Genomic DNA, 23,807 nt, shown 5'->3' on the forward strand with positions numbered 1-23,807 from the left:
GGAAGCCTGTTGCACACCAACTGTCATTCATCTACAAAATTGTTCAATTTCAGTATATATGCAGAGTGGTTTCAGAATTATTAATCTATACCACTGTGGGATATAACTTTATTAATATAGTGCTTTTATATTGTACTTATGCCATTAATCTTACAGACTCTAGTCCTTTCTAAAGTTACTTAAGTCAGCACCTTTGCCCCTATCCCTTTCAGTAAGGGTGTTTCACACATTCGTAATATACTTAGATCCTTATCACATTCTGTATTCCATCCTGAGATTCTCTGACCTCCTAAATGTTTTTTAAATTAGTATGCATTAAAGTGTTGCAAAGTTTTATGAATTTTGACAAATGTGTATGTGTCATACATCTACCACAGTAGAGTCCTACAAAATAGCTAAATATCTCCTGAGTTTCATCTACTCAACCCAACCCCTCTATCCACCACTTGATACAAACTCATGATTTTGAATAACAGAGTATGGGGCTTTAAATAATCATCTCACTCATTTGTATTTATGTTTAAAAGCTTTAATAAGAATATAAGGAGGAGTATGATTATGGTTGTTCTGGTTATATATTGCTTCTTAACAAATCACCCCAAATTCAGTCATAATAAAAGAACATTTATTTCCTTCTCTCTCTCTCTCTCTCTTAATCACAAACTTGTAGGGCACCTGGGTAGCTCTGTGGTTGAGCATCTGCCTCAGGGCGTGATCCTGGGGTTCTTGGATCAAGTCCCACATCAGGCTCCCTGCAGGGAGCCTGCTTCTGCTTCTGCCTATGTCTCTGCCTCTCTCTCTCTCTCTCTCTCTCTCTCTCTCTCTCTCTGTGTGTGTCTCATAAATAAAGAAAATCTTTAAAAAATATCACAAACTTTTAATTTGTGCAAGGCTTAGTGAGGAAGGCTTATCTTGATTGCTGTACTATATGATTCAATCTTAACCTTTTGGTGGTTAGTGCACTTGTATAAAGATACTATCCAGTGAAGGTTTTGGAAAATATATTCAGTGCAACAGATATTTATTGAGTACTTACTTGTATATAAGACACTTTGCTAAGCAAGGTGATGAATATAAAAGATACAAAGGTCAAGATGTAATTCCTGCCCCAAGAAACTTGTAGTACATATTAATTTTTGGTGGAGATTTAGATGCTATAACAAAAACCAAAATAGCAGTGGCTTAAATAAATAAAGTTGATTTTATTTTTTAAGCTACAATCTAGTATAAGTAGTTCAGAGTTGATATGGTCCATCCATGATGTCAAGGACCTTCGTGTCTTTTAGTTGTCTAAAGTTGTTTAGTTGTTGCTTCACCATTCCTAGGACCAAATTGTTTCACAAACCCTGTCACATCTGGGTGATGAATGTTAGAAGAAGGGATGGAATGAAAACATATCACTCTCTTTAAGGTTACATATAGAAATTGCTTATATCACTCAGCTTGCATTTCCTTGATGAGATTTTGTTTCATGTGGCCATACCTACATTCAAGGGAGAATGAGAAAAGTAGTATTTAGGTGGGGAAGCCCATTCAAATATTATGTTACTGAGTATAGGTGGGGAGAATATTTCCACAAGGAAAATATAAACCATCTTGAAAAAATGACTATTATATAAAGAAGAATGTGATAGGAGTTATTAGATATAAACAATGTGATTTAGGAGATAGAAATTAATTTTAAATTTTAATAAACAGGAAAGTTTAGATACAAGAATCTGGACATTTAATTATGAGTAAGAATTTGAAAGGCAGAATTCTGATTAGAGTTAGAAAGATATAGTTAAATTTGGTGAGCAGAAACTCCAGGCTAGTTTTAAGTCATACTTCAGGAGTGAAAGTAACTGAAGATAAATCTAGAAAGGAAGGTCAGCAGCCAGTTGTAGATGACCTTTAATTTTAGGATATATTCTGAAATGAGGTTTGTGGATGGGCATTGCTAACTGTATGGCACATAATAGATTATTAATGTTAGATTTCCGTACTTAAGGATTTAGGTTTAATTCATTTAGATTTAATACTTTTACTGAATGTGACAGTTATTTTTAAAGAAAAGAAATAACTTACATAACTACTTCGGAGAAGTTGCTTCAGTAGGGGCCACCAGTCTTCTGTGGCCAGTTGGTCTCTCTTCCTGCAGCAGATGCGGGGCAACTGGTCTATGCTCACCCTCCTCTTGACTCTGTAGATGGACCCTGTACACTCCCCCATGGAGGGCAGATGTAGCAGTAGGATTGCCCAGGTGCCATATACTTAATGCAGAACAAAAGAACATATATTGTGCTTGTAAAAAGGGAAGATATTCTTCAACAAGGTGATAAACCCAGCAGAAATTATGAGAGCTCTTTATTTCTTGGTAAGGAAGTGTTCCAAGTCCCAGTCTTATGTGGCTGAGTGGGGGCTGAAAGGCTGTATGCATGAGACTGCCTTTCTCAGCCCTACTTCCTCCCATAATTTTAGAAAAAGTGTAAAGAAGCCGATAAAAGATAAATTACCTAGATGAACTGTCTTTCTTTAAAGTAATTGTTTGGAAAAATACCAATAGACAATACTACAGCATAGAAATTGCAGAAATAGTATATTCTATTACATGTGAAAATTACAAATAATTGCTAAGCATTATATTTATCTTAATTATAAAGTTTGAGCTTGATTTAAGTACTATGGCATTGAAAATAAATTATTTTTATGACAGTATTATTCATTGATTTTTTTCTGTGCATTTTGATTTTGGTATTCAATTGATTTCTGCTTTTATCTTGTTATTTCTTGTATTTAATTTGAATTTATTTTGCTCTTCTTTTTCAAGGTAGAAACTTTGATTAGTCGAGTTATTTTTCTTTTTTGGGATATTCTTTTTCTAATATAAACATTTAATACTATAAATTTAATGCTTTTATAGCAGCCTACAAATTTTAATGTTAGATTTCTATTTTAATTATATTAAAATTTTTCTAATTTCTTCTGTTTATCTGCTTCATAAAATTTCTGTGTCCTATGTCTATAGATTATTATTTTATTTCTAAATATTTGTTTTTTACCCACGTATCTTTCTGTTCTTTATTTGCAGTTTCATTCTATAATCTGAAAATCTATCTTTTATAATAACAGTTGTTTTCAATTTGTTGAGATTTGTTTCATGGCCCAGAATGTGGTCTGTCTTGGTGAACATTTCATTGTATTTTTTTTTAATTTTTTTTCCCACTGTATTTGAAAAGAATGTGCATTGTGCTCTGATTGGGAGAGTGTTCTATAAATATCAACTACTATGATAGTGTTCTTCAGGTCTGCTATATTTTTATGAATTTCTATCTACTTTTTCTGCCCATTACTGAGAGTGGAGTATTTTAGTGAATGTTCTAGGATTTGCACTGTAAATTTGTAACATCACAGTCAACTGCCAAATATTACTATTTCACTTAGTGTATAATTTAGCAGCTTATAACACTACAGTTATATTTGCTCCTTCTCATTTTCATGCTGTAATTGTCACACATTTTACGTCTTCATCTCTTACAAACCCACAATTGTGTTGCCATTTTTACTTTAGATGGTCAATTATCTTTAAAGTGATTGAAAATAAGAAAAAAAAGTCTTTTATGATTGCCTTCATTTTATCATTTCTGGTGCTCCACATTTTTTTGTCTGTTCATATTTACATCTAGTATTACATTTCTTTTGCTTGAAGAACTTCCTTTAACATTTCTTGTTGTATATTGTATTGACAATGAGTTCATCTTTAGTTTAATAAATAAAAGAAGAGAAAAAAAAGACTATTTTGCTATCATTTTTGAAAAATACTTATACTAGGAATGAAATTCAGAATCAATAGACTTTTCTTTTACAGTGCTATGAAGATTCCATGCTGTTGTATTCTGACTTGCTTAGCTACTTACTGAGAAGTTTGTGGTAAACTTTATCTTTGTTTTCCTCTCTGAAATGTTTCATTTTTCTCAGGTTGCTTTAACATTTTTCTCCTTTTTCCAGCAGTTTGACTATGGTCAAACTGAAAATTTCAGTTTTGAAATTTCATGTTGTTTTGGAGATATTTTTCCATATCTCTTGAATTCTTTATTCTGGGTTTTCCAGTCTTTTTTTTTTTTTTTTTTAATTCAGTATGGATGATTTATTTTGCTCCATTTTTAAGTTTACTGATTCCTTAGCTGTTTCCACTCTGGTAATGTATGACAGAGTATGTCAAAGGACTCTATTACTCTATTACTGTTTTAATTTTTATTATTATATTTAGCATTTCCATTAGACTCTTAGTTTTCATCTGTCTGATGAAATCCCTTATCTGCTCATATATATTATCTGTCTTTTCCTCTGATCATTTAATATGTATATTATGGTTATTTTTATGTTCTTGTCTGGTAATTTCAACTTATGGATCAACTATGATTCTTTGATTGCTTTATCTCTTCACAATGGGTCATTGTTCATAGTATTTTTTTGTCTCATATTTTTACTTGTCTCATAACTTTTTATTGAATTCTATCATAATATATAGAATAATAGAGGCTGAGGTTAATAGTATTTATGCCAAAAATGCCTCTTCTTTGACCATATCCTTAGTATGAAACTATTTAATCAAGATTTTGTTGTTATGATTCTCTTCATTGCAACATTAAGCTTCAAATTTATCCAGTAGTTAAGAAGAGTTACCTTGTGTTTTTGTTAACATTCTTACTCTACTCTCAGCTTTAAAAGTTTTCCCACACGTTATAGAGACCTTTGTCTATGCTCTTGATCCTTCCGTAGTGGGAGATGGCTATTACTTGGTACTGGTTTTATGTTAAGGACCAGGAGGAATTTCCTCTTCTACTTTTTTGAGTGTTCATCTTCAGTGTTTGGAATGCTTGTTTCCCTTGGTCTCAAAGGTGGACCTTTGCTTGCATTCCTTCCCTTCCTTCCCTTGATAGCCAAACCCTGCTTTGTATTTGTGGTTGATCTAGGGCTGAGATAATTCCTTGCCCTTTATCTGGTGCTAGCATATCTCTGCTCGTTATTGGTGTTAGATCCTGGGGTCAAAAGGCTTGTCTGCCCTTCCCTTATGGATATAGGTTTTCTGATTATATACTTCTCCCAGCAGCAAAGGATCTTTGCCTGTGTCCTGGAAATGGTGAGTATTTCCATCCCAATCCTGAGTGAGTTTTGATTCTATGCTGTATTAAAATAATGGATTTTTACCACTATCCTAGAGGATGAGAGAATTTGCTGGTCTTCTCCAAATGGCTTAAAGCTTTTGCTTCATAGAAAGAAAAATATAGGGAAACATTAAAGACTGCACAATAGCTGAGTATACGCTAAATGCCTGTGCCATGTGGGGAGAGCTTTTTCTTCAGTCGTGCCCTCCCACCTCTGCCCCCATTAGTCTTTTTCAGGAGCACATAGGGAAAAACAATGGAAAAGAGCTTGTAAAAGACTGAAACTCCCCTTGTTTCTGGATTACCCATTATAGAACTGAAATGCCCCCCCCATACCATTCCTTTAAAATTTTGTTAAAATGTTAGCTTATTTATTTTAATCTGCTTGTTTGATAGCCATCTTTTTTTCTTTTGCTTTGACATAGGTGAAATGATTTGTATGTCCTGTCTCTACTCATAGAGGCTTGTCACTATAGTTTTCTTGGTTGCCTGCAGGCCTCAACTCTGATGGACTCTGGAAAAGCTATGATTTTGTAGATCATCTTTCTCACATTATTAATGTGAAAGCAGCATTCTTTTGTGGCTTTCTACATCTTTGTCCTAAGTGGAACCAAACTAATTATAGTAGGTTCTTATTTTCATGCTATCTTAATGAAACATTAAACATTTTCTTCTTATTTTATTCAGAATTTTAGTTGTTTTCAGTGGAAGGGTCATCAGGGTGTTTAGTTTTCTATGCCTTTGGAATAAACTGATTAAGTCTTAAAATTGATAGTAAAGCTCTATATTCTTAAATATCAATGCTAAATATGTAAGAACAATCACTAAAGCTTTATAATTATCTTATATAATTTCCAACCCTTTTAAAAAACACAAAATTTTACTAATTTGACTAAAGGCAGGGCATGGAATAAACATTACTTTGCATCTAATTAAAAAAAAAAGACTTGTATGTAGTATTTCAGAGGACCCTCTTGAATAGGAAACGTTTTACACATTTTTAATTTTTTTCTAAAATCAGATCTTTCTAGAAACAGTATAAGATTGTCTTCTCTGAAGACAAAAATGGGAATTTTTCATTCTCTAATGTCTGAATTAGAGAAAGAACAGCATTTTGATTAGGCTGTTCATTATTAGTGTTATTCATTATTAGCTCTTCAACAGCATTTATTAAAAATAAAAATCTAACATTAAGGGCAGATTATTTTACAGAATGGTGGGATTTTTCAGTATCTTTTTTTTCACCAAGAAAATATTTTTTTCTGACCTTTGCTTTTAGCACTAACAGAAATGTCTTTTAAGTACTATGAAAATATATTATACTTTCGTGTTTGTGCTGCATAGTTCAAAAATGCAGTTGTGTCATTTACCTCTTTGCAGTCATTTTGTTACAGAAATAATGGAGAAATGTGTTACCACAAAGTCATCTTTATGTAGATGAGCTGGTAATGGTGATAAGGATCATGAAATACTTAGTTAATTCTTACAGGTTACTTCCAGGATATTTACGTTTATCTCTCCTGGACACAAGAGAGGTAACATAGTTATCTTTTTTTTCCCCTAAAATTCTGAATTGTCTTAAGAAACACACACACACACACACACACACACACACACACACACACACACATATAAAACTTGTTATTCTTTCATAGAAGCCTCAAGCTCTAAAATTCAATGACTCTCTAGAATCAGTTATTAAAGGGGGCTTTGTATTTGGTGAATTTGTCTTAGACACGTTCTCAGAAGATTTTCTAACCAAAATATCAGTATATGACAGTTTTCTAGCATAGAACCACAAATAGTGAAATATGATAAAGCTTCATTGTCTTTAGCATACTTCCTGGAAAAAAAAAAGAATCATCTCTCTATTGTGCAGGATGATGAACAATTTAAAAATCATACTGTTTGTAAGCTCTCTGATTTGGAATTCATGCCTATATGTTGCCTTTAATATGTGAATGTCTTGAGGAATCCTTTATAGAACATTCGGTTTAGAGGGCATGTTTATATCCACTTAGAATAATATTCTGAGTTAGGCTGAGTTTATTTCCATCCTTCAGAGAAAAAAAAACAGTATGGAAGGAATTTTCAGCCATTCTAGCATGGACATTAATTAACAGTGAGACCTCCAGTCTTTTAATCATCCACTACCTTTGTACAGAAGATCTCTCTTGATATAGATTCACTGTTAGATACTGATAACACATAGATGAAACTGCAACCCCTGACCATAAAATGATTATATAGTCATAATTTTAATCTGGTAGGAAAGCAGAAGCTAAAGCAAATAATGAGTATAGTGGAATAATTGCTATAATGAGAGCATAGACAAAATGCAGTGAAAGCAGAGGCAAAGGAAAACCTAATCATATTTGGGAGTACTAGGAAAGACATCCCTGAAAAATTATACAGCACCCTTGAATAACCCCTGAAAGAAAGAGTAGACATGTTAGTCACAAATCAGGGCCTAAACACTGGTTAGACAGCAGAGTTTTAAGGTATATAAAATGGCATGTCCAAAATCTGGGAAAATATGGAAATTTGAAACATTTGGGGAACTTCCAATATTACTGGACTCATAGAGCAGAAATTTCAATGCAGAGATGGAAGAAAAGGAGACTGGAGGTAGGGACAGAGCCAATAGTCAAAGATTTTTCAAATTTTAGGCTTCTACCTTAGAAAATAGGAGGAGGCCATTGGAAAGTGTAAGATAAATCAGAGGATTCAGTTTGCATTTCAGAAATATAACTGTGGTTTGACTGTGGAAGATAAAAACAACAGGGCAAGATTTATTCATTCTTTCTGTATTCCCCAAATTGTATTAGAGAATGGGTGCTGTGTTGAGTACTAGGAGTGTAATAATAATAACTAGTGTAGTTTACAGTCTAGGGGAGGAGCTGCACAGAAATCAAGCAAAGATACACCCTTTAGAAGTTAGAAACTCAGTGAAAGAAAGGACTTTAGCTAGAATGGTCAGGGAAGGACACTCTTAGAACTTTCATTGCTATAAACAGTGTACTATTTGTGACAAATTTACAGCTGATCATAACAACCAGATTGTCATGGCATTGAGCTGAGATTGTCAATGAGCTCTCAAGTTATATTCAATTGGGAATGTGTTCAACTACACCCTAATCTAGAAGATTTATTAAAACCTTTTCACTGTAGATGTATACAGAAAACGTATTTTTATAAAAACTATTTTTCAAGACTTGAGTTGAAAAATAGCCATACTTTTGAAGGTTATTTTATTTGTATGAATCTTCAAATAAGAATAGAAATACTTGAAGTCTGTAATTAAATACTTAATTTTGAATAGTTACAAAGCCATGGAAAGATACTTTACTGAAGTTAGCATAGGAGGCCTGATATAACAGAATAACCAGTCTGTATGAACTGGCAGAGATTATAATGATCCATGGACTGGTATGTTATACTAAAGTGGGTCAGGGTATAGTGTAGAAATAGCTATTACAAAGAAGTCTCCAATATAGAGTAGGTAAGATATTTTATAAGCTTCTCTGGTCAGTGATGGGGCATATGTGATTCAGAACAGAACCGCAACCTATTGTTTTTTATTTTACTGTATGTGGGTATATGGTTTCCTTCTCCAGTAATTGTATTTTATTTTATATGTGTGATTTTTGTTTTATATGTGTGTCTATATGCATTTAAATGTTATATAATGTAAAAATTATAAAATATAGATTTTATAATGTAGGTTCTGTTTTTCTTAACTAAAGAATTTAAAATGATAATCCAAGTAATTTTTTACCAACTTTGGTTAGATTCCATAGGAATTATATACACAATGTAGGCAACACCTGTTACCTAATGATATATGAGCAAGGTCTATTCCCATGTGGCATGTTAGCATGTAGTTAATGTTTGTTAAGTTAAAGGGATGTTTATATCTTTTGGAAAGGGTCATATTATAGTGACTAATAGTGTTGACCTAGCTCTCAGAAGGCTTGGATTCTAATCCTGTGTCTGCCATTTATTAGGTTAAATGTTAGGCGAGTTATTACTTAATCTTGCTGTCTCAGTTTCTTCACGGTTAGAATAGGGAGTGAAATTCTACTTATATATAGGCAGGTTGCAAGAATTCAATGAGGTAATCACAGTTTCTGCTACACATTAATTTCTCAATGTTTCAACCTCTGATTATTTAGCAAAAAAAAAAAAAAAGAAGTACATGCTTTTCCTAAAGAAAAATAATTTACTGTCTAAAATCAAAAGTAAATTTGGGGAAAGTGGGCTCATTTTGCTCTGAAAAATGTAACAAATCTGTGTTGAAAAACAAAGTCATCTTATGAAGGAAAGGAGAAAGAAAAAAAACTCTACCCTCTATCCAGTTCAAGGAGTTTCATTTAAAGGCTTTGATAATCCAGGTTCCACAATGTGAATATATGAATAGGTATTAATTTGTAATGGGTTTATCTAGTTGACACATTGCTGGTTTTTATTAGCATTATCGTTTGGATGGTCATGAATGTTTTGATTGAAGACCAAAATCTCTTAGCATGATTTTACTTAAGTAAAATTACTTAATTAATTACTTAATTTACTTCAAGAAATGTTTAAAAATTCAACGTTTACATTTATAAATTAAAATACTAATAAATAGAATAAACAACAATACAATAAATGAATTGCTGTTCAGCAAAGTGTTTCCATTAAAATTAGTATATTTAAAGCATAAAACTATGTAAAAATTATCCTTATTTTTTCAATAATTTAAAATGATATCAGAATGCAAAAATGATGACCACTATTTTATTTCACTCCTAGATATATTTGAAATGTATCTGAATATTTTTTGAAGTATGTATGTATGTATGTATGTATTTATTTATTTATTTATTTATTTATTTAGAGTGGGGTGAGAGGCATATAGAGAGAGAGTACCTCAACCAGACTTGACACTGAGTATGGAGCCCACTGTAGGTTTCACTTTCATGATCCTGAAATCATGACCTGAGTCGAAATCAGGATTCAGACATTTAACTGACTGAGCCACCTAGGTGCCTGAAATGTATCTGAATATTAAGGAACACCAAGAAATTTTGCTATTGCCATGTCTAAAATGTTTGGAAATTATAGGTGAAAATGCTTTATAATGAAATTAACTTTATTTTTTGTTATTTGTACTTTTTGTGTGTCTTTAGAATATTTTAAACACCTTAGGAGCAGTGACTATATCTCATTTTGTATTTTCTTCAGGGTAAGGCATATAGGAGCTTGTTCAACTATCAATGTTCATGACAAATTTCATTTATACTAAGTTTTACTCTAAATTGAGTATGTTCTAATTGGATTCTAAATGTAAATAATTATCAAAATATCTTCACTAAGAAATATATATTTTCTGTCACTATTAGAGTTTACTGGGAAGATAAAAGTACAGGACTAAAAATATCCTTGTACTGACAAGGTTTTCAAACTAAATTATTGATGTTTTGTAGGTATACTGGCTATTAGAAAGTTGAAAAAAATATATTTCAAAGACCTGTAGTACAAAATGGAAAAGAAACAATTTAATTTTTCACAGCTATAAAATGATGAAAGCTAAATTTCATTTGAAACAAAGTATATAATTTTTATTTTGAAAATAAAATCAGGCACACCTGGGTTGCTCAGCGGTTGAGCAGTCTTCAGCTCAGGGTGTGATCTCAGTCTGGGGGATTGAGTCCTACATCCCGCTCCATGCAGGGAACCTGCCTTTCCCTTTGCCTGTGTCTCTGCCTCTCTCTGTGTCTCTCAAACAGACATGTGTTTAAGAGCTTGATCTTCATGCGCAGCCTGTGTTTTCAGTAAGAATTGGTGCTGTGGTTGAATTTTGGGGAAAAATCTTTGAGTGAGGTATGAGCATTTAATTAACATTAATATTTTGAGGGGCACCTGGGTGGCTCAGTGGTTGAGCATCTGCCTTTGGCTCAGGTCGTAAATCCAGGGTCCTGGGATCGAGTCCTGCATCAGGCTTCTCACAGGGAGCCTGTGTCTCCCCCTGCCTGTGTCTCTGCTTCTCTCTCTATGTCTCTCATGAATAAATAAATAAAATCTTTAAAAAATTAATATTTCGATTGTATTATGTGCAATAGAGAAAAATGTATACAATATAATATTTAGCCTTTAATTCAAAGAATACTTGAATTCTTTTAAAGTTTTATTTTTTTTCTTTCACTGTTAGTAATAGCTTAATTTTTCTGTTGAAAACAACATTGCTAATGTTAAACCAAAATCCCTAACAGGAAGGCTAACCAATGTTAGTACTATGAAGTTTGGTCTAACCCTGGAAATGATAAATTTTCCCAGGAGTCAACAGTTCATCAAGACATCATGACTTATGTACTCTTTTTCTCCACATTTTTCTCTTAGCAATGGAGAATAGAATTTTTACTGAATTTTGATTAAATGGGTGTAGAAATTAATCTCTTGTCTTGCCATTTTTGTTTTATTTGGAAAATCCTAAGAGTTCAAAGTTTCATAATACATTCTAAGTGGCTTTCATAATACATTCTAAGTGGCTTTTATATCTGAAGAGTTAGAGCCTTTAATAGTGTTCCTATCACCCTACTTCTACTTTCTCTAGGAACGTTTGATTGTATGTGCAACTTTAAAAAAAAAACAAACAATATTGGGTCAAATGCTGAATTCTAACTAACATTGTTTATCATTGGAAAATATTTCAGTGTTGTCTTTTCTGTGAAAAATGCTAGTGTCATGTGGAAAGACAATTACATCTTTCAGCCCTACCAGACTCAGTCCTTATATTTCTTCTGGGATCATTTCTGTCTCTCTTAATTTACTAGTAGAAGTGGATATAGCAACTAAGAACACCATATAATTGCATACCTTGCTGCCATAAGAGGATTTTATTTTTAAGAAGATATTATTTTCTGCTTCAGGGTAAAGGTATGTATTTTTTAGTGTCATATTTGTCCTAAATCCAGCTGTGCTACCTAGGTATCTGGTTTTCATTATTTTTGATGAGGAGAGCACTTACTAAGCCCAAATAAAGACATGTGAGTAAATTTGGTTGATGTTACAACTCAACACTTATGCTTATTATTAGCTCTGACTTTATACATCCTGGAGTTCACATAATTTGCCATTTCTGAAATCTAAACTCAAACACACAGGACAGTTCTTTAAACATAGACACACAAAAATCACCATTTCAAAATGATTATTTTAACTCAATGCAACTGGAATTCTGCAATTTTGAAATGTGTCATTTTCCCTCAAAGGAACTTCTGGGAACATTGCCAAATCAGACTTTTATCTTCTGAAACAAAACTTGAAATTTAGCAAAGATGTATTTCTTACCATACATACATATCATTATATGAAAAAATTAAGGATATCACATCATCCCTAGTGTCTGGATTAGTTGAGTTACTATTCAATTTTAAATGAGAACAGGAAATTTTCTTTAAATTGAGAGTTTCCTCCCAAAGACCGAGTTATAAAGTATTCAGTGTTAAGGGAAACATGTCATTAGATGACAAATACAATTTTTTTCAGAGAAAGAGATAGTCATGATCATTATTTCTTAACCTTATCAAAAAATCTCAATTTTTATCTAAATTTAGATAAGCAAAGATAAAAAATAAACAAGTAGTTTACTTGTTTCATTTATAAGGAACATTCTGTGTATGCATGTAATTTATATCTTTTTTTTGTCTTTGCTCTTATTAACGTTTATATTAGTCAGTATACCTTGAGTACTTTATAATAATCACATATAACCAATGTGAATAATTTCTATACCTTTAAGTACAAATATCTTTGGTCATCTGTAATCTATGAACTCATAGATGTGAGTATCATTAAAATGAATCATTTGGAGACTTAACATTTGTAGATAAATTCCAGGAAAGGTTCAATTTATTCTAATTTTTCTGTATGAAGGCTATTGTGAAATATCTTATTATATCTAAATTCCAGCACTTATGATTATTTTTGGCTATTACTGACTCATTAAGGACAAAGTGATGACAAAGGTTCTAATGAAAATAGATTATGTTAGGGCTTAGGGATTCAATGATTCAAAACATAATTTTCACAATTTGACTATATACCAATATAAATTAAAATTCTTAAAGTTCTACTTCCATCTTGCTATACCTCTGCTCAGAAAAATTTTGCTAATCCCCAAGATTCTACAGTGAAATTATTGCCTTGGTATTAAAGGAATTCATTTTACCATATGCCTAACCTATATTTTCTATTCAAACTTTGACCATATTCCTACATTAAGTTCTCACAAGTAGTCAAATTTATTTATTTGTTAACCTCTGAACATTCAGTCTTTTTATTTCTAGTTCCACAATTCATCATCCTTGGTGAACCAGTTGTAGAGGCTGGAAATTCAGCACTCTGGATATTTTTGTATTGTTAAAGTCATGGGCTTCCTTTGATATATAATGAGCCTTGCCTGACCAGTCTACCCAGTGAGGAATCTGCCCAGCTCTTGCAAGTGCCCTGTCTGGTTCCTCCAGAGTTGCTGCTATGAAGAAAACAGTTCAGTAGCTCTGGTTGGAGTCTGTGCTCAACCACATGAAGGTTTCCCAGGCAGCTCCAGATTTGAAACAATTCTGTCTGTAGAATGCTCAACATGACCCCTTGTTGACTACAGTATCTTCAAGTATGAATCCCTTCAGACTACAGAAAGTCTTTTTTAGTAAAACAAATCTTGGGATGGTTTTTTAAAGCACTTTTTGTGAACCAGTCAGTATTCAAAGGAGAACTAAATTTGAAGCCTGTACAAGAGCTTTTCCCTAAAATGTCCCATACTCTATGAATTGCTTTTGTCAGTCCTTAACATCCACCTCTCTAAATCTTCATAAATTTCGATTTCCTAAGGGTAATGATTTTATGTACACTGTCAGCAGCATACAATAAGATACTTAGTGAAAAAAAATAGTTATCCTTGATAACCGTGCTCTTTTAAAAAAAATTTTATTGCAGTATAATTAACATAATACAGTGTTAGTTTCAAGTATACAATATAATGATTCAGTAATTCTTTTTTTTTTTGATTCAGTAATTCTATACATTGCTTAGTGCTCATCAAGATAAGTGTACTCTTTTTTTTTAAAATTTACTCTTAATTCATTTTATCTATTTCACCCACTACCCCACCCACCTCCCCTCTGTTTGTTCTCTGTTTTTAAGAATCTGATTTTTGTTTGTTTGGTTTTTTATTTGTTTGTTTTGTTTCTTAAATTGCACATATGAGTGAAATCATATGGTATTTGTCTTTCTCTGATTGACTTATTTCAGTTAGCATTATATCTTCTAGTACCATCATGTTGTTACAAATGAGAGCTCTCAGTCCAAATTTTTGTGGATCCCTGAAAGCCTGATTTATGTACTCATCTTTACCTTGAGTTTAATCCATGAATGTGAAGGAAAGCCTTTTCTCATAGGTGTTTGCATTCCAGCTTGTGCTAGCAGTAATGCATCTCTTTTACACACATATTGTCTATCTGCCCTACAGTCTCTAATGTTTTTGACAGAGATCTACAGTTTATAAAGCCTTATTAATTTGTTGGGAGAGTAACAACTACACATGTGTAGGTTGGACATAACTGGATCCATTTTCCCTGTTTCAAGATGGAGAATTTACCTAAATTGTTTTTCTTAGCTTTCTAGTTTATATTTATATGTAGCCTGGCTGCATCCATTTTTGTAGTCAGTTCTGCTTGACAGAACTACTCTTTATATTTTTTCTCCCTCCTGATTTTTTTTTCCTGTACTGTTTACTTTACCCCTTCATTGGGACATGGATTCAACCTGATATCCACTTATTTTCTGTTTTCACAGTAATCCTCTCAATTATCACAAATTAGCATTCAGAAACATTTTTTGACTATGAAAATTATCATGGTCTTCCTATAGTCAAAGTTGTATAAAAAATAAGGATTCAAAAATTTATACACTTTAAATTGCTTTTACATTGGCAATACCAGGGATGTTAAAGAAATATAGTATATGAGTTACTCTTGAGTAACTTGCTAACTAACCAGAAATATAAGGAAGCAGGGACATTGATTTAGAAAAATCACAACATTAAGCAGGTTTTTATTGACATGGAAATTTTAGTTCTCTTACTGAATTTCTAATGACTGTCTTCACTTGCATGTAATTGGTTGAATTAACATTTAAAAGACATTCAGTCTTTTTTAGATTTATTTATTCATTTATTTATTTATTTGAGTGCAGGAGGAAAAGGGGAGGAGCGGGGCGGGGGGGGGGGAGAGAGAGAGAGAGAGAGAGAGAGAGAGAGAGAGAGAGAGAGTCTTAAGCAGATTCTTCCCTGAACATGGAGCCTGAGGTGGGGCTTGATCTCAAGACCCTGAGATTAATGGAAGATAGTTGGAAGAAAGGCAGGCAGGGTCAAGAGGCCCTCTTGTCCAAGGAGGAAACTACCCTTAAAAGGAAAAAGACTCCATCCTGTTATTCTACACTACCCTGGAAGGTGCCTTCTACCCTTTCCCAAGTGAACAATTACCTGATAGGTAGATGAGCACATGCACAAAAACCTGACTGGGTGACAGGTGCATGGAGGTTAATCAGATTAAAACGGCCTGCCAATATTCTCATTGAAACCCCTTGCTTAGGGGATCCCTGGGTGGCTCAGTGGCTCAGTGGTTTAGCGCCGCCTTCAGCTCAGGGCATGATCCTGGAGACCCAGGATCATGTCCCACATCGGGCTCCCTGCATGGAGCCTGCTTCTCCCTCTGCCTGTGTCTCTGCCTCTCTCTGTGTGTGCCTCTCATGAATAAATAAAAAACAAAACCCTTGCTTAGAAACTCCAACAGCAACCCTCTTAGGTCCCCTTCTTCTTCAGGTGCTTTGTACTATCACTCAATAAGCTTTGCTTTGCCACACACAGCACTTTTCATCTGGTCTACTTCTTCATACTTCAAAGTGGTGTGACCAAGAACCACAGGCACTAAAGGAAAAGAAATCCTGAAACAAGATCATGACCTGAGCTGAAACCAAGAGTCAGAGGCCAACTGCACTACCCAGGAGGCCCAACTTTCAGACTTTAAAACCAAAGCTTCTGTATAGGATTTCATCCGTTATCATCATCATCTCTTGTCCTATATCACCCCTACTTATTGATCATAGGCCAGTAGGGCTCCTCAGTCAGGGCTTTTGGTCACATAAATCCAACGAGTAGGAAAACTGTGTAGGAAGAGATTTAGTCCTTTTCAGGCTGATAGGAAACGTTTACCCTATGGAGTACAAGTTGATTTAAGTGTGAACAGGTCTTCCTTGGAGAATCACAGTCTTCTGTATAGAATCTTTCTGTATATGTTCTATTTATAAACCTCCCACCAACTTAGATGGGGCTTTCTGTTTGAGAGGTCATTTCTTTGTCAGAAGGATTATAGAGCATAGATATACTTTCAAATTGTTCACCTTTACTTTCTCCACTTTTTTTTTAATGAAGTATTTCTGTTATATATTTACCCACTTTTGGGCAAGTATCTGGACAGGCAGGCCTCTGAACGCATTGCTCAGGCAAGACATTATAAGACAGTTAATGGGTCATTTTTATTATCATGGATCCATTTATTCATGCAACTAACATGTCTTATAGTTGAGTTTTTTTTAAAAAAAGCCTTATATAGGGAAACTATAGAAAACAGTAGTGAGGCATACCATTAGATTTGGACTTTTTGAAAAGATCTTAGTACCTAATATGTGAGGTGATACAAATTATTAAACTTAGAATCAGCAGATATAAAATTAGTTCCACACAGTGGCTCATCTTTACCTGAATGTCATATAAGTGATACAATGTGTAAGTAAATTTAAAATGTAGAGTGCCATAAAATGTGAAACACTGAAGTTATTGTTGGTCATTAATAGTAATATGTTTTTGTTCAGATAAGCTAGTTGGAGCAAAGTAGAGTGGTAAGATTTAGGAAAGTTTGATATAGGCTGCAAAAAAAACAAAAACAAAAATTGGATTATCCATGGATAAAGAACAATTTTAAAGGTAGAGGAAGCTGAATGATCACAACCTCATAGATTAAACTGAACAGGTTGGAGGACAGCAAGATAAATGGTCAGCTGATATGAAGAATGTGTTGAAAGAAGTGAGGAAACATATACTTACCTGTGATTAAAGAAATCTTTTTCCTAGAGAGATTATATAAAGATAGATTGCTATGGCCAAAGGTAAAAGAGGGAAATATGAAATATACATTAAATTGCTCCTAATATCAACTATCAGTCAACATTTTAAAATGCTTTTTTTCAAGTAGGAAGGGCTAGTTTCATTTACTGCCTCATGTAGCATTTATAACAACCCTAGAATGTAAGGTATATTATTTTCCTAGAATCACATGTGGACTGAAACTCAGATATGTTAGTTGGCTAGCTTAATGACAAAAATGTTTAGGTATAGAACTGGGATTTGAACTCTGGCATTTTTAGTTTGGAGTACAGATTCTCTTTTATCCTCCCTCTGCCCATTTTTAAAATTTTTAATTCGGTGTAACTAATATACGGTGTTCTAGTTGCAGGTGTACCAGATAGTGATTCGCGGTTCCATGTATTACTCGGTGTTCATCAAGGTAAGTGTGGAGTACAGACTCTAAATCATAAAGCTACACTGTCTCTTTTGGCCAAAAGACTAAATGATAGTATGTAGAAATAGTGAATAATTAGCCTCCAAAATAACACAGCTTTATTCATTTTTAAGGTAAAGTATTTCACATGAGAAACAACAATATAGAATATTTTCACTATCACAGGCTTAAGAAATTTTAATGTTGTAACATTTGTTTTATATCATTAAACCAAATAAAATATTATAGTTGTAGTTAATGTCTTCTGGAAATTCTTTCTGATCCTAATTCCCTCACTTCCTAGAAGGAAAAACTACCAAGAATTCAGTATTCATTCGTCTCGTGCAAGGTTATTTTTCAAAAATAAATTTATTGCACAAACTATTATCTAAAAATAGTTTGTGATAATTTATATAAGTTTTAAATGTTATGTAAATTGCATGCTAGGTTCAAAATATTTTTGAGGCTAACACATGATTATACATATAGCTCTTGTTCATTCATTTTAACTTATGTAAAGTCTTCTATTTTATGAACGGACCACAATTTCTCTAACCACTCACCTCTAATGGATAACTAAACTGATTCCAGTTTTTCTGTTTTATATACAGTGCAGTTATGCATACAAGGATTGAAACATCTTCAGATTGGGTTACTCTTGTTCTGCACGTAGGGAGCTTAGAGGTTGCCACTGTGTCTGAATAAGAAGTAGAAAGCTGAAGGGTCTGAAAAATCAGCAACTCCTCTTAGATCTTTAAGAGAGTGGAGAACACAGCAAATCACAGTTCCTGGTAATTGTGCTCCCAAGATTGGAGAGATGTACAGATGATACAGAGATCATGGATGGCTTCCCAGAGCAGAGACTAGCCAGTAGGAAGGATTAGGGTAGGAAATCTGAACTATAATTGACAAATGGCTAGAGGTTCAGTGTGGACAATTCTGAGTTAAAAACTCTAGTTGGGGGATCCCTGGGTGGCGCAGCGGTTTAGCGCCTGCCTTTGGCCCAGGGCGCGATCCTGGAGACCCGGGATCGAATCCCACATCGGGCTTCCGGTGCGTGGAGCCTGCTTCTCCCTCTGCCTGTGTCTCTGCCTCTCTCTCTCTCTCTCTGTGTGACTATCATAAATAAATAAAATTAAAAAAAAAATTACAAAAGTGATAAAAAAAAAACAAAAAACTCTAGTTGGACTCTGTCATGGAGGACCTCTGTGCCATTGTGAGTATTGCTTCTAGGAGCTTGACCAGGTTCTCACAGTAAATATTGGAGAAAAATTCCCTTATTTTTCTAGCAGAGGAAGAGGAAAAGGAACCACTTTGAAATACATTAGAGCACTCCTGTTCTTAAGAAGGCCTGCCCTCAGGAGAAACTAATCACTTAGCATCTATTGTGCTGGGGTTTTATCAAAGACTAACTTACTTGACAGGAAGGAAGTAATCCATTCCAATTAGCTCTAGATTCCAAGTGAAAGAAGAGAAATATCTAACTTTAACTTTCTTTAGCCATCCTGTCCTACCTAAGGTGGGGAAGGGGGATTTAGAAGCATGTATGAAGTTTACATTGCAGGAGCAAAAGCTCACTAAAAGACCGAGACCTAATTATAGGACTGGTAGATGCTTCCCTTCTTCCACAACTTACCACCACATTACTAAAGGACTATTTACAATCATTACTTTTACCCAGGATATCATATACAGCTCTTGAGAAGAAATTACAAAGCATACTAAAAGGCAAGACAACACAATTTGATGACACAGAGCAAGCACTAAACCCAGACATGGCCGGAATATTGGAATGATCAGATTGGAGTTTAAAACAACTAGGATTAATATGCTAAGGACCCTAAGAGATAACGTAGACATCAAGCAAGAACAGATGGGTGATGTAAGCAGAAGGATGGAAATCCTGAGAAAGAACCAAAAAGAGATGTTAGAGATCAAAAATACAGTGACTGAAGAAGACTCTTTCATGAGCTTATTAGTAGATTGGGTTCCTCCTATATTTATATGATCTTTATAAAGATGTGCTATAAAGACCTGGACATTTCTTTGTTAGCAAGATGTACCAAGGAATGAGATAATGGGTGCCAAATATGTCTCACAAGAAGTTATTCTTGAACACCAATATCTATTAAGGTGACCTTTTCATCCAGTGTCAGGAATGCAGTGTAGGTGTGGCTATTTAAACGCATCACCACGCTTTTTAAAAATCCGTTTTTAAAGTTCTTCATGTAGGGAAAAGAACCTTTGAAATCATGGGCAGCAAGGCATTTAACTTTTATTTAGTGTGCTCTAGAGGTAATTAATCTTCCAGAGAGTTTCTAAAGCTGATAATATAACAACGGGTGCATTTTTGTTGGACTTGACCTTGGTAGCTTGATCTGAACCCTTTAGTATGAGTTTGTGAAGAATGGATGGAAGTAAAGTAGTGAAGCCCTGTTTCTCTCATTTGTTGCACTTCTATTTGACCTGAGTCCCGGTGAGATGGATAGTTGGCTCTTTATACATTGGGTTGTTACATATAATGTTTACTTCAGCAGCAATAGCTTTATCTCCTCAACTGCCCTTGAAACTTAGCAGAAAAGTTTTATATGATCATGTTCTTGTTTCAAAACCTTGTTTCTTTAAAAAATGCGTAACTGTATTACTAAGAATTGACTTGATTTTCCTTACTCACTGAGATCTGTAGACCTGCCAAGTTTGAATTTTATGGTTTTAGAAAATAAAAATATGTATATATTTATTTATTGTATGTAAATATATATTTACTTATTCTCTGCATGCTGGCAGAAAGGTCAGTGTTCTTTTCCAAGCTCATAGTTCATAGATAGCTATGTGACTCAATTTAAAAATTATAGGTAAACGTGGGTTCAAATTCTGGAATAATCCCATTAGCCAATTTCTGAAAAAATAAATCTGAGAATCAAACTTTTTAGCTTTAACTATTAACTATTTTCCATATTGCATATGTGTGGGGAGGAAGCTTTAGACAATACGAAAATAATTGGATTCAGTCTTACGATGCGACCTTGGGAAGATATTGAGAATAACTGGTGGGTTTTGTTTTTGTTTTTTACTCTGTTTAGCATATGCGGTTTATAAACAATTATATAATATTGAAATTATTGGCTTTCTTTTTATATTCCTCATGAATGTTACTATAGTGATGTGCTGCTAAATGTTTAACATCTGGCTCTTAGGCTAGGAGGAACTTGGGTTTGTAGATTTGCCTGTTTCTATGGTACAAATACTTCCATCATTGCTGATGTCTACCAATATGCAAAAATTTAAAAAATTTAGCAGTCAGCTCTCAGAAGCTAGGCACACTGCTAAGTATAATTTTGTCTACTTCAGTGATGTAAAATAAATTTATGAGGACATTTTATTTGGTAGTGTTATTTTAATAACTATATGTTTGCATATCAAAAATACATTTGAAGTATTGTAAGATGTTTAAAATGAGATAATTGACGTCTTAATAGTTTATTTTTGCTTTTGTTCCCCTTGCCTCAGGAGACATATCTAGTAAGAAGTTGCTATGGCTGTGTGAAAGAGGTGACTGCCTATGTTCTCCTTTATGAATTTAATGGTTTCCTATCTCACATTTAAGTCTTTAGTCCATTTTTACTTTATTTTTCTGTATGATGTAAAAAGTGGTCCAGTTTCATTCTTTTACATGTTGATACCTACTTTTCCCAACACCATTTGTTAAAGCGACATTGGATATTCTTTCCTATTTTGTCAAAGATTAGTTAACCATAGAGTTGAGAGTCCATTTCTGGGTTCCAAATATTACTTTGATCCAAAATATTAGAGAAGAAAAGAGGACTTATTTTTTTTCTTTGAGAGCTAAGAAGAATTGGAATAAGATTTCCTAGATTGATTTAGCAATTTGTTAGTTAGACTGGTTCAGTGATTCTCTAAGGGTTCCATTATTTTAAAGGAATGAATTAGCTCACTATCTTCAAGCATGATCATGGTTAGTCTGTGCCTCTCAAATTTTCACTTAGAATGGAAAGAACACCAGTAGGACTTGATTCCTTTGGTTAATGGGTAATTGCAGATGTAACTCTGTTGTCTTTCTTTAGTACTTGCTCAAGCTTTGGTCCCTTCCTAAATAATTACAGTCTCTTTCCTTTTATTTTACGAACCAGTGAAAAACTGCTTCTGCAGTAAAGACTCCCATCCATGCTCGTTAGTGGGATATGTAAGAGTTGAGTGTTCTCTACATCCCGAATATGGTTACCATCTTCTTCCTCCTGCTCCTCCTCATGGCCCTCCTCCTCCCCCATCCATTCTTTCTCCTCCTCCCCATCCATTCTTTCTCCTCCTCCTCTGTCTTCTTTTAATACATCACACCATAACTCCCTACATATCACAAAAACCTGATGAGGTCGGAAATCAGCAGCTTTAGGTTTTAGCTTTTCCTTTTTATATGACAATAAATAGGAAAAAGAAACTCAGACAGATACATTCAATTTGATAACATTTTCTAAGATGATGTTACCTAGAGTGTACTTTACAACTTAAAATACTTTGGGTAGCAATCTTACAATTTTAGTAGCCAAGTTGTTTTAGGAAAACAGAAAAAATAAAAAGTGGTGTAATCTTCATGGAAGGCATAGGTCTAGAGAGTCACAGGTTTTCTTGAGTGGAAGATTTTAAATAAAATAACATTCAGTAATTTTTCTACATTGTCTGGTTGAAATTGTTACATGGGATGGCCAATGTGACCATGTTGCCAAATCTCTTTTTAAACTATGGTAAAAATAGAAAATTTCATAAGCGTGTGTGTATGTGTAGTTTGTGTATAGTTTTTAAATTTAATTCATTCTTGGTAAGAAATTAAAGTTGCAGCAAAAGCTACAAGTCTCAATTAATGGTTAATGCAACATCTTCTAAGAATAGCAGTCAGTGTATATAGGTACTTTAAAAAATATGACATGATCAAGGTCCTGCATTTTGTTTTTTAAGGTTAGACTATTCTAGAAAATATGTTCTATGTTTAACACTTCTCTTTGCTGGAGCCATTTTCTTCCACCACAATGCCTTATTTCTCAATTACCCAAGCCAGAATATCTTCACCCTTCACCCCTTGGAGGCCTTTTTTCCAGGTGCCTTTCCAGAAAAACCACAACCCACAGGTATCCTTTTATCTTTCTGAATTACAAAACACCTGTTTACTATTACCTTAGCAATTAATTGTAAATTCAATACAGTGCATGATAATTCAACAAATACTCATAAACCCAAAACATATGTAAAACCTTACACTACAAAATTGCTCATAATATTTTTGTGACGTTACTCTATTGACCTCTTTTGTTACTACTTTTCATGATTACCATATTGACCACTCTAATAAAACTTGAAATTTCCTCCCTAGTATACATTTCAGCCTTCTGCCTTTGTATGGTATCCATGGGATATGGATGATATTAACTCATGTCCAGCCTCAGTGGCTGACTCTGATTCATATTTGCCAGTCGATATAACCTTGTTGATTGGTTCAAGGATAGACTGTAACTAAAGCCTAGGTAGATTAGTACATGGCATTCTAATAGCCACGGTGATTATTTTGGTTTGTTCCAAATAGGACTTTAATAGTTAAAATGTAGAAGACTTCTTTCTTGTGCTGTTTTACCCATTTTACCACTGTGAGAAAAGGCAGCATGAGAATTAAGTCAACCTAAATAGTTGATCAAAATTCAAGTTGGTTTATCTGTATACTCTCGATTGATATTAATCAATAAATTATCTTACCTTTTATGCCATTTTGAATTTTCTGATTCTCGCAAATGAAAACAGTCTAACTGACACAACTCCCAAATGGACAGCAAGTGGAACAGGATCTGTGTCTCATACTTCTTTATGTCCTCAGCACCTGGGAAATATCTAATCACAGGAGTTATTCAGTTATTTGTACTGATTTGATATTGGAAATAAACTCCAGGCTTCTATTTTCTTTTTCTTTTCCTTTTTTTTTTTTTAAAGATTTTATTTATTTATTCATGAAAGACACAGAGAGAGGCACAGAAGCATAGGCCGAGGGAAAAGCAGGCTCCCT

General features: G+C 33.8%; 2 long non-coding RNA genes across 2 annotated transcripts in view; one reads left to right on the forward strand and one right to left on the reverse strand.

The window, feature by feature from the left end:
* Window positions 1-1,182: 1,182 nt before the first annotated feature.
* Window positions 1,183-23,807, reverse strand: part of LOC112670764 (uncharacterized) — a 28,306-nt gene continuing 5,681 nt past the window's right edge. The window contains exons 2-4 of the long non-coding RNA XR_003143192.1: window positions 23,504-23,635; window positions 2,068-2,252; window positions 1,183-1,483 (exon numbers count right to left, since the gene is read on the reverse strand). This is a non-coding gene — a long non-coding RNA (uncharacterized LOC112670764). The remainder of the gene's footprint in view (window positions 1,484-2,067; window positions 2,253-23,503; window positions 23,636-23,807) is intronic.
* LOC112670765 (uncharacterized) overlaps window positions 15,458-23,807 on the forward strand; it is a 92,871-nt gene continuing 84,521 nt past the window's right edge. Inside the window, exon 1 of the long non-coding RNA XR_007401942.1 lies at window positions 15,458-17,749. This is a non-coding gene — a long non-coding RNA (uncharacterized LOC112670765). The remainder of the gene's footprint in view (window positions 17,750-23,807) is intronic.

This window comes from Canis lupus, chromosome 14, assembly GCF_003254725.2.
Source record: "Canis lupus dingo isolate Sandy chromosome 14, ASM325472v2, whole genome shotgun sequence".
Classification (NCBI taxonomy): domain Eukaryota; kingdom Metazoa; phylum Chordata; class Mammalia; order Carnivora; family Canidae; genus Canis; species Canis lupus.